Genomic DNA, 15,089 nt, shown 5'->3' on the forward strand with positions numbered 1-15,089 from the left:
AACACTAATCTGACTACAGTCTCAGATCATCTATGAGACAACTGGAGTCACATACTGTCCATTAGAACCCCATATTCTCTTCTGATGTGGCATCAAGACCCTAAAAGGACCTTAGGCCTCAGTGGACGTGCTACCCATTTGACCTGCATGTAGTTTCACATTTCTAATTGGGCTTGATAAACTGTGCTAAATGCCAGCATCCACTGGTTGGTAAATCACTAGGGATTGAAACGGTCCAGGAATGCAGACACTGGCCTACAGAAATATACATGGGAAGTGGAAGTGATTATATGGATGTTGGAGCCACCATACAGCATCCCCAGGTGGAGGCTACAGACTGGAAGTGGTAAAAGCAAAGTGCGTGTAATTCCCGCGGGCCCAGAACTTTTCCACGAGAACAGCCTGATGCAAAAGCAATGGAATAACAGATGAGCACTGTTAGGACCATGGCAGGCAGAACTCTAATTCCCTTTGCTTCTCAAATTACATGTCGAAACCTTCAGGAACACAGCAGACTGTTATGGAAATATAATTTAATCATGTACATTACAGTGTGTGTAAAGATATGTAATCTTAATGATATTATTCACTTCCGAAGAGAATACAAAGCAAATAAATTAAGATGTTAAGAAGGCATTCAGAATTAGCTCATGTTTTCTCATATTAATTAGGACTAAACTACAACATCGGTTACAATCATATGATTTGTATTTAAAGTCATATCACCAGTCTAATAATTTTGAAGCAGTCTAACCATTTTAAGAGTGAAAACAAATGGCATTTGAGATTGCATATTACCATTACTCTTGGTAACCATCAAATGCATTTCCAGTCAAAGGTCTGAGGGCATGCACTGAATCTTTGTTTTTTGGACAAACATGATACAGTTCATCTGGACTGCAGTGTGGGAGTGTGAGGCCAGGCAAAATTCACTCATAGTCAGTGCACTGAGATATTCTGAAGAGGAGGCTTTGACTGGTGTAACAAAACGCTTTGTACAGCTAGCTTGGAAAATGTTCTCTGAGAACATGAAATTGTCTTCGCTCTATTCCCTCAACGAATTAACCACAGTACTCCAGCTGCAATTAACTGAAATAACAAGAATTTGTCAGCTGCATGCCTATTAGGGATGTATCCGAATCCGAATACTGTATTCGGGAAAGCACGAATAATGCGATGGAAACAGATATTTCTTCTACCCGAAGTTGCTCGTTATTATTCGGATTCAGAAAAAAAAAAAAAAGTTCTCATAGCCTCTATCTAACGTTACACGGGCCGGGGGGGGGGGGGGCACCAGTTACACACACCAACAAACTTTGAGCCACTGCCCTGCAAAACGTTTAATAAATAAGTTCTATGCGCCAGCCATTATGTTTCTTCAAATCGATTCATATCATTGTGGATGGCCACTAGATTTAAAAAAAAATGCCCATTCAGTTTGCAACATAGGACTTTGATTTCACTAACTAGTCGTTTCATTTACTACACATTATTGAAAAGTGATCGCTACATTTTGTAGTTGCCCCCACCGAGTCAGCGCACAGCAGGCAGCAGGGATGAGAGCTGACCTTTCCCGGCTATCACTCAGGGAAACTCTCACATCGAGGAGGAGGTGCGGAAGCTAGCGAGACACAACCCTGGTGTGGCAGCCGGATTTCTTTCAAACCCCCGCAACCTATACATCAAAACAAGCTTAGAACCGCTGTATGTGTTAATTTCCTCCATTAAAAAAAAAACCCAGTCGAAATATTGAAAAAAAACGACGTTTTACCTTGTATTTCAGTCAATATTCATCCGTTTAAGATGTAACAGTCTATAGTCTGTATGTATCAGTCATAGGTCTTGGCTATAATGAACACGAAATCCATTCATGGTAACAGTTGCCACCAAGGGAAAATATGAAGACATCAGATGGTTTGCAGTCTATCCAAACTTAGTTCAGTAGGGGAAAAAATAAAAAAATAAATAAATAAAACAGGCAAAAAAAGTTCATGTAGGCTATTACTGTTATGTAATTACTGTTGTAAAGTAGTAATTCACGTTTCCCTAGCGAACTGCAGTAACGTTAACACATCAAGAAACGCGAACGCAGCATCATTGAAATTTAAGATTATTCCCTTTTTAGTGTTCTCGTAAGGGTGTAAGAACCGCAGACTAAACATGAAGCTAAACTAATGTCGTTGTCCTTGTACCACAAGACATGGAGAAAGTTGCGGTGGTCTTTGCGCACTATGAAACAGTGGAACATCTGTTGGATGTCTGCTAACACTGCTACTTTCTCTTTCTGAAAGTGGAGAAGAACCCCGATTAGGGTATTATTCAGATCCGGACCGGTTAGCAACACGTCGTTGAGAGAGACACCACAGTACTGGGCGCTAGAGTCAAAGACTACCCTGATCTGGTTGGGCTTTCGAGGATGAAGTACTCCGAACGTAGGAAGGCATTCCTCACCGTCCTTCAGCGGTGGTGCTACCTCGGCGTGTCCATTTTGGAAGATCTTGCCCATGAATGCAACATACTGTTCTTGCATTTCTGGTTTTCTTTTTAGCAGTCTCTGCAGAGACGCAAACCTGCTGACGGCCTGCTCTCTGTTGTTGGGAAGAGGCTGGCGTGGTTCCGTGAAAGGGAGTGGGGCAACCCAACTATTATCATCGTTTCTGTAGATGTTAGCATCCATCCTGTCCAGGAAGATGGTATCCTCAATCGACAGAGCAAGTCTGTTGTTGTGTTTCGTTCTGTTAAACACTGTTTTCCCCAGCGTCTTCTCTGTAGCTTTGGCTGCTCGGTTGAAGCTATCCTATGTTCCCTTGACATGCATTGTGCAGGGTTGAAAAACTGAATGACGACCACCTTCTAAATTGTTGACCGTCAACTTATGAACGTTTTGCAGGCACATTTCTCCCACTACCACCAAGCCAAGGTCTAGGCGTTGTGTGAACGGAGCATTGTGCAGCCTGTTAACCTGCTGTCTGACCTTGTGCGCTCTCAAAATGTCTCCCTATTATTACATGAATTTATATTATTATTATTATTATTATTTATGATTAAAAAACTGGGTGTCTGTGGCGACATTCCCGGGAAGAAATCACAAGCGGTGCATAGATAGTGACGCGTATTCCATCACCCATCAGTGGTTGGTCCGCCAGAGAGGGTAGGCGGAGCTAACGCAACAGGCTTGCTCTTCAACTCACTTGTGTGTGAGCGGCGTACTGGTTTTTCCGGTGTCTGCTAGCGTTAAGATGGGGGGGTTATGGAACCCTAATAAGTTTTTGTGTAACATGAGAGGTCATATTATTTGTTGATGTAGATTTCGTATTACATTTGATGACAATGTAACGGTACTAAATTACATAGCTATTTGCACAGCTAACGCTAGCTACCGGACCATGTCAATAAAGGCAACATTAGTTTAGACAACGTTGCGCACAGTATGCATCTCTCATATCAGGTAACATTGCGTTAGCTAGCTAGCTAATGTAATTAACACAATCTAATGTCAGCTAACGATTAGAAAAAACGCTAGCTAACGCTACCAACCGGTACCGACCTCGCAAACCGTCTCTCGAATGCAATGCTACCTTGTTGCAGCGTTGCAATGTAGCTAACTAAAGGCCAGTTCAGATTAATGATTTGCAACGAGACTGGATGCAACTTGCAAAATTCCAAGACGTCTGATTGTGAACGTTCTAAAACTGCACTTGGCGATTTGACAAGGTGGGTCTTTTGAGACCCCAGGCAACAGCTTCAGACGCTCTGCAACTAACCAGATCACACCGCTGCAATTTTCTCTGCAACATTCAAAAACCGTCTCGTTGCAAATCATTGATGAACTGGCCTTAATGTTACCGTTATTTACGTTGCCATCAAGTTCATCAATATATTGATCTGAATAAAGCCGGGGTATAGGTGGAGCAGAGCGGGGTCTGATTTCTGTGTAAAGATGTCAAGCCGGAGAAAACTAAATAAAAGAATACAGCAGTATGGATTAGCATTGTTATTATTTTATTACGCTTCCTCATATGTTCCTTCAGCCTTGATGCCCTTTTTTGATGAAATCTCCTTTGTTTTTGTTTTCTTCTTCTTCTGATTGCTAATTTAACACCCAGCTCAGCGTACACAAACAGTTTAGCTAGCAAAACCAGAAACAACAAGGCAGTTGTTTCAAAAATATCACACAACAATCATTCACGATGATGATGCATGAGATACATAATTGCACGAGCCACAGCGAATCCCGCAAATTCTTCTCTGCAGTGTAAAGATGTTCATACCGAGCAAAAGGTGGATAAAGAATGTTTCTGGAAATTGATCATCACTAATTCTACCCCAGGTCTGCTACAGCATTTTAACCCGGCTCGGCAGTGTAAAGACAGCTTAAGTTAGCCTAACGTTAGACAATGGTAAATGGACTGCATTTATATAGTGCTTTTATCCAAAGCGCTTTACAATTGATGCCTCTCATTCACCAGAGCAGTTAGGGGTGAGGTGTCTTGCTCAAGGACACTTCGACACGCCCAGGGCGGGGTTTGAACCGGGAACCCTCCGACTGCCAGACAATCGGTCTTACCTCCTGAGCTATGTCGCCCCCCCAATGAATGAGTATGTACATAACGTTACTTGTATAACAACCATTTTTTATTCAGTAAATAAGTGTAATAGTTGGCGTGGCCCAGGTGCCAACTGACAGACGTCACACAGGCGACACTGGTTGGATCCGGTTGGACCTATGGGAAGTGAGGTCCAAAAACACACCTGCAATTACCGCTTCTCGCCATTGGTACCACCAAAGAGAATGAAACGGAAATCTTTGAGATTGTAACTTTAAAAATTAAAAAGAGAGAGAGATGAAAAGTACAGTATGAGGATGTGGAAATATATTTCATAATTAATTATATGCCATTGAATTGCCAATGAATATTAGGTTAGAAAATACAACATTTGCCTGATTTAACGTGACTTCTGGTACAAACCACGCCCACTTCCGGTCTTCTATCCGAATACACATACAGATACAGATAATTTTGTTGGTTGACAGATACAGATACAGATAATGACGTCTCTGCACACCCCTAATGCCTATACTGTGAGTACATCTGCCATTATGATTACTGCATTCTTTTTTGGATATACTGTATGGGGAACACCTGTGCTCACCTGTGGAGACATATTTGCGATATCCCATCAACAAATTTGTCACTTTCAGCCGGAACAGATGTCCACAAAAAGGTATCAATGAACGTCTATGATGCCATCTATGAACTGATTCATTTTAGTCACGTTCTACATCAGTTGTTTCCTTTTTCATAAACGTGGCACAGCATGGTAAAGCATAATGCCAGCTGGACATCTTTTATGGTTATCAAGCTGTGAAAATGGGAGTCCATTTTTAACTGTCTCGCATGCTAGGCTGTGGCAACAGAGAGAAAACATAAGATTCTGAAAACCCCCGATTCTTGTATCCTGTGTTTGTGATCATAAACAGCCCGGCCACTGTTTATAACATCCGGTCTTGGATTTCATGGCAGCTACACCATCATTGTCATGGATGGCCTGCATTTTGACCTTAATGCCTTTTAATAAAACTACCTGTGTGGCGATTTATGCCTTTTTTAATAGTTTACACACAAACCATAAGTCATAAGAATAGAAATATAGAGATATTGGGATGGCAGGTATGCCATCCCGCCAAGTTACGCCTTGGCGGGGGCATGCCCCATACCTATACAGCCACAGACACTCAGCCCTTAAAAACATTAAATTTTGTACATTCTCACCCCATTTCAACAGACAGAATTCATACCCAACTTCACATGTCCACACAATAAAGCCCCTAACTAAGGGGATTTTGCGTTTTCTCCTTCTTCTTCTTCTTCTTCTTCTCATTCTTATTTTTCCTGCCACCTATCCCACTAACAACATGTCTCCCCATTGGACATTTTACCGACACCAGCCAAATCTTCACCTACACGACCCAATCAAAAACTTGCATACACAGGCAAAATACCCATACCTTTTTACTCTGAAACATTTCCAGTTTAAACAGCTAGTCTGCCTGTGGCCTAGTGGGCAAGGTTACAGTCTTGGGAACATGGGGTCCCAGGTTCAAGCCCAGCTAGGAACATGTTTCTTTAACCTGTTTTTACCCTCACTAATAATTGTCTACTACTTCTCAATTATTGCTTTTGCACCATATCTACCCGCCATTCACCAAACGTATACACTGCATTATGACGTACCATCTGCACGTTCAGTTATTAACCAGCTACAATATACTGCAAAGCCATATGGATTCAACGGGAGCTCTTCTGTGCTTACTGGCCTGTGTTCTTCTTTTAAACCACGGGCAGGTTTGCTAATGATATTTCACGCATTGCATAGCTATGTCATGGTGCTGCACTAACAAAGTCACAGACTGGTAAACCTCAGGTTAAAGGATTGAATCCCGCCTTGCCCTCAGGCAGATCATTTCCTCTTTTACACTAACGTTTTCTTACACTTATATTTGCTTTACCAAAACTCACTCACGGCCACCCATATGCATTTCATGACGGCACATGTATTCCTTTTATTAAAAAGTTACACCAGTTCACCACTGTGCCATTTCTACTAACTATATTTCTTCACTTGGCTACCATACAAAACCTTCTTATCAGCAAACGCCACATTTCTACATTCATGTTACCTCGCCCTGTTCTCTATCTAGCCACATACAAACAATTACTACGTATGTACGTTCTGCAACTCCCCATTAAAACATTACATTTAAAATCACCCTCCACTTTAACAACTAATGCTTTATACAGACTGTTATATATACCGTTCGATAAGGAAACTAAGCTCATGCATGGTCACTTCATTTACTTCGCACTATAGTCTGTTATCATGTCAACCTTCACCTACATGCCCATTCTGCTAAAAACATATTGTTTCAACTACGCAATTTCATAATTTCTCCTCATTTCTCTCACACTGTTGTTATTTTCTCATACGCAAAGCCTGCTGGGACATATGCGCCTGCTCCTATTCTCCACTATCAAGTTTTCCGGTTCTAGCTTAGCAAAACAGCAAAGAGGATTCCTACCTGCAGATAAGCCTATCAAAATGCCTTATAAACCTTACAAACACTAAAAGTGCATCTCCACGAAATAACAGACAACGGAGCAGGACAGAAGGGTACACAATTGCGACCTAGGGAGCTCCAATTCTACAGGCTTGCTGATTCTTTTGCCACTCAAGGCTCGTTGGATGGCCGTCAAATCCGTGAGTACATACACTGGCCATATTTCACCTGCGTTTCTGATGCGTTTACACTTACACCACCGCACCCTTTGTCACAGCCACTGTTTTACATATATAGCAAACCGAAACTGCTGAACGGTACACGCTCATCAGACTGTACAAATTCACACAAGGATAGCCATAATCCACAACCGTTTCTTACAGGGTCACTTCGCATTTCTCACTCTCATAATAAAACACTTGGCAAAAAGAAATGATATCTCATAAAAAACACGTTTTCAATGTACAAAAATGCCAAGTTACTCACACATACAAGACATACACCGTCTATAACTCATTCATTCAGACTGCCAAAATCCAGGCCTGCCATTAAAAGTATTGATATCAAAATGACACCAAGTTACGGTACTACAAACAATATAGGCTATCTTGCCACACCGAAATTAAATAAGATGCATTCCAAAGCAATGCTACCAAATATTTCCTCAATTCTTTCAAGTCACTTGGCCCTGTGTTTTGTAATCTTACCATTTTACAATGTCATGCAAACTTTGTGTCAGATCAAAGTGTCAAATATTTAGAATTGCCTCATGGAATAAATTGAAATTCATGTAGAAAACTGCTGGTGAGTAACTACAGAAAGCATATTTCTCCATAAAACATATGTTTATACTTGCTTCTGAACTGAATTTGAGTAAATGTACAAGTGATTGTATATTTGCTACGTACAATAAATACTGTATGTAAAATACATATTGTACATACATACATACAGAACTTCTTTATCCCCATGGGGACATTTCCCTCGCAGCATGTTACATTCACATTTACGAACAGACATTTAAACCAAGAAACATACAATCATTCACGTAACAGAAAGGCTGGGCAGCGAAATACATACATACCAATACAAATTGGACATATAGACGCCTATTCAATCAATCTTGACTGTGAGAAAGCCATCCACACATATGTTTGGCCTGTCCATGTACTGCATGCTAATACACACAGGGCCAAGTGATTTGAAAGAATTGAGGAAATATTGGGTAGCATTGCTTTGGAATACATCTTATTTAATTTCGGTGAGGCAAGATAGCCTATATTGTTTGTAGTACCGTAACCTGGCGTCATTTTGATATCAATACTTTTAATGGCAGGCCTGGATTTTGGCAGTCTGAATGAATAAGTTATAGATGGTGTATGTCTTGTATGTATGTGTGAGTAACTTGGCATTTTTGTACGTTGAAAACGTGTTTTTTATGAGATTATGAATATACTGTAAACAGTGCATAGTAAATAAATATACTGTAAGTACATTACAGTATTGATGGTATGTCAAAAAATATACAGCCATCCACATACAATCAGAGATTATTATTTATTATTTTTACAAAGATGAGTGTACATAGATATCAGTAAATAATAATAAGTCATTTTTACAAAAGGTGCATAAAAAAATAAAAAAGATAAACAATATTAAAATGACCGAAAAGGTGTAGGAAGAAGCCTTAGCTTATTTGACCTACCCTTCTTACAATATATCCTTAACCCTTTAGTAAGTTCAAAAAATGAAAATAAAAAAGGAAATAAAGAAGGAAAAAAAAGAAGAATAAAGAAATAAAAATAACAAACATATTCAAGAGTTTGGATAGTTTGGATAGGGCAATATAAAATTGTATTTCCACCAGTAAATATTGTGATTAATATATAGTTATTAGTATAGTTGTAAATTGTCCTTACGTGGGATTTTAATGTGATGTACTGGATTTCTTTTTTTTTGTGTGTGAATAGAAAACTCACATTTCCGCAATATCAATCATAACAGTAGGACCCCAACGGCAGAGAGCTTAGACTGAGTATTCAGTTATTTAGATATGTTGTATTCTGAAACACTGGTCTACATGAATCTTAATAATAGCTTTTCTTGAATGACTGTACATGCTCACTTCTAGCAGAATTGGTCTTAACTGTCAGAATGCAGGCATGTCAATATTTCCAGTGCACACTTTATAACCTAAAAGGCCCAGTAGTTTGAAGGGTTTCTGAAGATTGACATTTTCAGGCTCCAACCACGCTAACGAAGCCTAAAACCTCTGCAATTATTTACATAGGAGTCATAGGCTCAGATTGCTTATTATGAACAAAAGTAATCGAGTGACATCAGCAGACACAGTGATAAATGAATCGGCATTAATTATATTTAATACTCAGCATTAGCAAGATACTATTATGTAAGGTAAGCTAATAGAAGAAGCCAGTGCCCAGTCATGAATCAAACTATACACAGTATATACAGTAACCATTTACCTTGGTTTAGAGTAAATGCTATGAATCAAATAATTTAGACAGAAGTACAAAAACCTGAGGTTGTACTGTATGTTTTATGGATCTCGTGTTTCCAGCTAGCTGGCAAGGGTATAGTCAGGCTCAACCAAGAACAATCAGATCCAGTCATGCTGAAATCCGACCCGCTCAACTATGCCAACCTCACTCAGTGATAGACTCATTCCTTGGGATACACATTCAGACAGACATACATCATAAAGAATCTGAACAAATACTGCTACGGACACCTCGACTGAAGCTCTGTCTGGCTCTGACTGTAATAGTTTTTTTCATTTCAGACCAAGATCTGTTCAAATGGGAATGACAGAGAGGGGATATACAGAATCAGCTAAGGAATGAAATAATGAAGGGGTGAGGACAATAACTGTCACACATCTGTCCAATAGTGCACCTATCCATTTACCCATCCATCCATCCATCATCCATCTATCGAGGTCTTTGTATAATCTCTCCTCTAGCATTCTCTCTACCTTTCTATGATTTGTCTGTCCCTGTACCACGCTGTGAAATGGAGGCGGACTCTCAGAGACCCTGTTGCCGTGGTAACCGGCACACTCACCATCTTGTGTGTCCCTGGCTCTTCTGCAGGGGCTTGTGCCACCCAGCGCCCTACTCCACAGCACACGACACAGGGCTGCTCCATCACCCGACACAGTAGACCGGGACCCAAGCCTCGCCCCTGACTCTCACTCAAGGTGCAGACTACAATTGTACAAACAAATGCATAAACAGTCAGTTTCCTTCACCTGCTTTGGTAAAAAATAAAAAATAAATAAAAAAATATTAAAGAAATCCTTATTAATATTGATACAACATATTTACACAGTGGCACCAAAGGTTATCTACTTAGCCAATTATAAAGCAGTAGTGCTATAGCCTACTAATACAGCAATGGCATGACATCGTTTCAGTTCCCTGAAGCGTTTGGTGACAAGGATGTCAGTGAGACTGGGCAATTCTCCGTATTCTGCAGAAACATTGCACATGCTCATTGAGGCTTTCTCCTTTTGAGTCAACTGCCTAGGATTCAGCAGAGGCAAGGTTATCCATTATTTCATGAGGATTAAAAATTGAACTCCCGATGTCATTAAGGAATAAGAGGAAGCGTATTAAATTGTGGAGGAACACGGAATTCCTGTAAGAGTATACGATCCCTGAAAGTCCACTGAGACAGCTGCTGCTGAGACCGCAGGCTGTGTGGTCTTCTGGACTGTAAGTGGACCTGGAATCAAAAGAATGCAACTTCAAGCCCCCAGTGGGTCAATGCTGCTGCAGAATCTAACAACACACTAACATGCTCCAGTAAAATAGCCAGCTGTATAAAGGGTTAACATGCAAAACGTGTAAGCTACAGTGTGTATGCTTCCCTGGATAACAGCATGAGTGAGGCAAATAATCACAGCATTACATCCCTCTGCAAGGCACTGACTACGAATCGGAGAATACAGACATCACAGCTTAAACGCACGATTTCCGGTGAATTGTGTTTAAAATGACCAAGCAGGTCACAGGGGCCACCAGCTGCACCTCCTCAAGTATCCCAACAAGGACGGGTTTGATGGTTTCAAACATGTACATAACTGTAGCATCACATCACATCTGTATCTTCCAAATTGTGTTGGTCGTGAGCATGAAATCAGTAGTATTCTTCTACTCTTTAAACATTGTTAATTTGTTTCAGCCGAGCAATGTGTTCTGCAACCAAATTATATGAATTACTGCACAAAAAATCACTGGATATGTGCTACATTAATCCCTAGGATAGAAAATATCAAACAATGGTAGGAAATAAACCTCAAATATACCTCATATAGAAAAAATAATCAAACTCAATCAAGAGATGTATAACATTTACAAATTAATAGCATCCCTATATATCCCTACAAACAAGTGGCAGAGGACTGTAAAGCTGTCCTTTTAAACAGCACCTGCAGAAGTGCATGCCATTGATAGTCTGCAGTATTTTCTTCAGATTCAACATGCTACATGTGCCTTGCTCCTCACTTACAGGGCAGGGCTTTTAAAGGACTGTGTTCTCTTCTGAGAGCTGCTTCTGGCACCACTGAGCTGTGTCTATCCCCCTCAGAATGTGATGATGTGATGCTGCCTGAGTGTTACACATTCCAGGAGATATCAGGAAGCACAGCACAGAAATATCAGTTTTTTCTGGAGTGCCAATATACACTACATGACCAAAAGTATCTGGACGCCCCTAGGTCTGGGGCTGTTTTTCATGGTTCGGCCCCTTAGTTCCAGTGAAGGCAAATCTTAATGTTACAGCATACAATGCATTCTAGATGATTCTGTGCTTCCTCAACAGTTTGAGGAAGGCCCTTTCCTGTCTTAGCATGACATGACGGGTACATATATAAATGGTTTTGTCCAGAACAGTGTGGAAGAACTTGACTAATCTGCACAGAGCCCTGACCTGAACCCCATCCAGCACCTTTGGGATCAGTTGGAAAGCCAACTGCAAGGCAGGCCTAATCGCCCAATCGGTGCCTGACCTCACTAATGCTCTTCTGGCTGAATGCAAACAAATCCCTGCAGCTCCAAAATCTAGTATGAAGCCTTTCCAGAAGAGAGGAGGTTGTTATAGCAGTAAAGGGTGGATCAACTCCATTTTAATTGCCATAATTTTGGATGAAATGTTGGATGTCAGGTGTTCATATACTTTTGGCTATGAGTGTACCAAGAAACACATGAGCAAACTAATATTTACATATTTGTGTATGCACACCTGTGTGCTTCTAGATGTGTACAGAGTACATAAATGCATTTATAATTCAATATTTTCCATGGAAAATTATGTTTTCCCCTTTACATTTTAATTTATACTCCCTTAAAAAAAAAAACAACATCAGCCCATTTTTACTTAGCATGCAAATAGGACTTGAAGTCCACATGCATGTAACTAATGTCCCTCAAGAATCAGCTGCCCTTGAGAAATGCAATTATCCAAATCATGCATGAGATCATAGCACCCCGGTGCTGTGTAAATAAATAATTGGTTTTGCTTACATTGATTTTGCACATACCTACAGTAATATTCAGTTTTAGATAAGCATGTAGGCAAGCTCAAATGGCCCCGTAAGACAGACAAGCCCCAGACACTAAACCAGAGCATTGTGAGGCATGAATGGAGGCCATCACTCTAATGACCATAACAGAGAATTTGACTCACATTTTTTTTACATATCACCTCCTTTGGACAAAATCACACTGGTCACATGTCTCCAAGAATGGAATGTATTCCTTTTTTTTTTTCATAACGCCGATTAAATTTGTTTGGCAGATGAGCAGTATGAACTGAAGACTAAAGTCATTCTTATGATTGTTCCCCAGTACATTCCTTATCATCCCCTGGTCTAGTCACAAACACTAATGCATTCCCAGCACATACACCCTACTTTCTTAATCATATTCTCAACATTTATGCTCTCCAAAACTTAGGACTGCCTCTTTATACTGTGAATAGCATTTACATATGTATATTGTATGTCACAACAGAAATGCGTTCCCAAAAGATTTTTTGTCCCGCAGGCACCAATAAAGTTATTTTATCATATCTTTTCCATTCAAGCACTTGAAATGTATTTTAATTTATTTTTGTCCATCTTGGCAAACTGACTGGGCAATTTTGGAAAATAGTGTCTGATTTACTTTAACCCACAAGCTGCTGAAAAACATATGATGTCATACAAAAATGATAACACAGACGAAGAGGTGTTGAATTCAGTCGTCAACAAGATAATCCACCTTTGCCCAGATCAGGGTGTGCAGGCATGAATTACCAGGCTCTTGTTTGTGAGCATGTATTTACAGAGGCTCATCTACTGTAGGTGTTGCAGTCAGCGTCAAAGGCTACTACCTTTGATGACAAAAACAAATTTTACAATGACACTTTCAGCCTTTAAAGTATTTCTGCCTGGTTAAACATACTATTTTCAAGGCCTTTTAAAAAATTATACGTACAATCTGATAGAGCGCAAGCATGACTAAAAAAAACCACTGTGAACAATCTTTAAAGGGGAATTCCACCACTAAATAACATAAGTTACACCTTGATTTAACAGATCAAGGCGTAAAACTTATTCTCTCTGCATGGCTGGCCGAAGCAATTTATGTAGAAATTGGCCGCAAAAAGAGGTAAAAGTATACGTCATAACGGCACACACTGCTATTCTTCCTCATTTCTGAAGAACTTCACCGGGCGGGTAATTTGAATTTGGAGATACATTCAATGTAGGCGAAGGGGGTGTTGACCAAACTCACGTTAGAAAAAGACTCGGGGTAACTGCTGTGACAAGTAGGTTATTTCACTGTTGTTGTTTCGTTTAGAAAAGCAATGAAAAATGCCAATAAAAGAACAATGAATGAAACAAGCTTGATATTTTTGTCAAATAATTTATTGAAAAATGTAGATGTGGAGAATATCCCTATCAGCCATCGAATGAGGGAATGTCAACCATACATTTCTCCTTGCCTGGCTTAATGACTTTGTCTCCTCTCCCATATTCTTGCTCACATCGGTATTCTATAAAAACGTGTTCTTGCCGAATTCATGATGACAACCACATATTGCACAAGCCGTGACCATGTCTGAAATAACTTGCTATGAAACAACAGCTATTCAAATCATAAACATAAACCAAATCCAGAAGTGGGCAGAAACCTGGCAAATTAAATGCAATATAGCTAAATGCAAGGTTCTGCATGTAGAAAAATAAAAACATAAGGCAGGATTACTTTATGAGAGGAACACAATTTGAATGTGCTCAATTTGAAAAAGACTTGTAATGGTTGCCTTTCAGGTTCTAGGCACTGTGCTGTAACAGTAAAAAAAGAAAGAAAGGCCAATAGGATTCTAGGATATATAGCAAAAAGTATTGAGTATAAATCCAAGGAAGTTATACTTATCTCAGACAATACATTTGTTACCACACTTGGGGTAATGTGTGCAGTTCTGGGGACCGTACTACAAGAAAGATATAGAGGCTCTGGAAATGGTTCAAAGAAGGGCAACCAAATTGATTCCTAGTATGAAAGATAAAAGCTATGAGGAAAGACTTAAAATGCTTAACCTCTTCAGTCTTCATACAAGAATACTTAAGGGGGATTTAATTGCGGCTTTTAAATTCATAAAGGTGATTAACAAAGTGAACTACAAGAGATTCTTCAGGTTGAGTTCTGTTAGTAGAACAAGGGGACATGAATGGAAATTAGCAAAAGGTAAATTCTGAACAGACATTAGGAAGTGTTTTTTTTCACACAGAGTAGTCAATGTGTGGGATAGCCTGCCAGGTCACATAGTAGATGCAAAAACTTGAGGGATTTTCAAGACCAGGCTTGATATGCTGTTAGATACTATCTAGTCAGTAGGTAATCAGAGCACTAGGTACAATTTAGTTAGGAAAATGGTGAGCATTGTTGGGTTAAATGGCCTGTTCTCATCAATATGTTATGTTATGTGATAGTTACATTAAACCCAGGCAATTTGTCCC

The 15,089-nt window shown here is 39.9% G+C and overlaps 1 protein-coding gene across 8 annotated transcripts in view; it reads right to left on the bottom strand.

Moving 5' to 3' along the window:
• Positions 1 to 15,089, bottom strand: part of LOC118221690 (leucine-rich repeat-containing protein 4B-like) — a 68,330-nt gene that overhangs the window by 20,283 nt on the left and 32,958 nt on the right. For 5 of the 8 annotated variants that reach the window (XM_035406982.1, XM_035406978.1, XM_035406980.1 and 2 more), the window contains one exon: positions 10,145 to 10,287. The exons of the other annotated variants lie outside the window; for them this stretch is intronic. The gene's annotated coding sequence lies outside the window, so the exon portion shown is untranslated. The remainder of the gene's footprint in view (positions 1 to 10,144; positions 10,288 to 15,089) is intronic. 8 annotated transcript variants of the gene reach the window in all.

Source organism: Anguilla anguilla, chromosome 2 (genome assembly GCF_013347855.1).
Source record: "Anguilla anguilla isolate fAngAng1 chromosome 2, fAngAng1.pri, whole genome shotgun sequence".
In the NCBI taxonomy this organism is placed as follows: domain Eukaryota; kingdom Metazoa; phylum Chordata; class Actinopteri; order Anguilliformes; family Anguillidae; genus Anguilla; species Anguilla anguilla.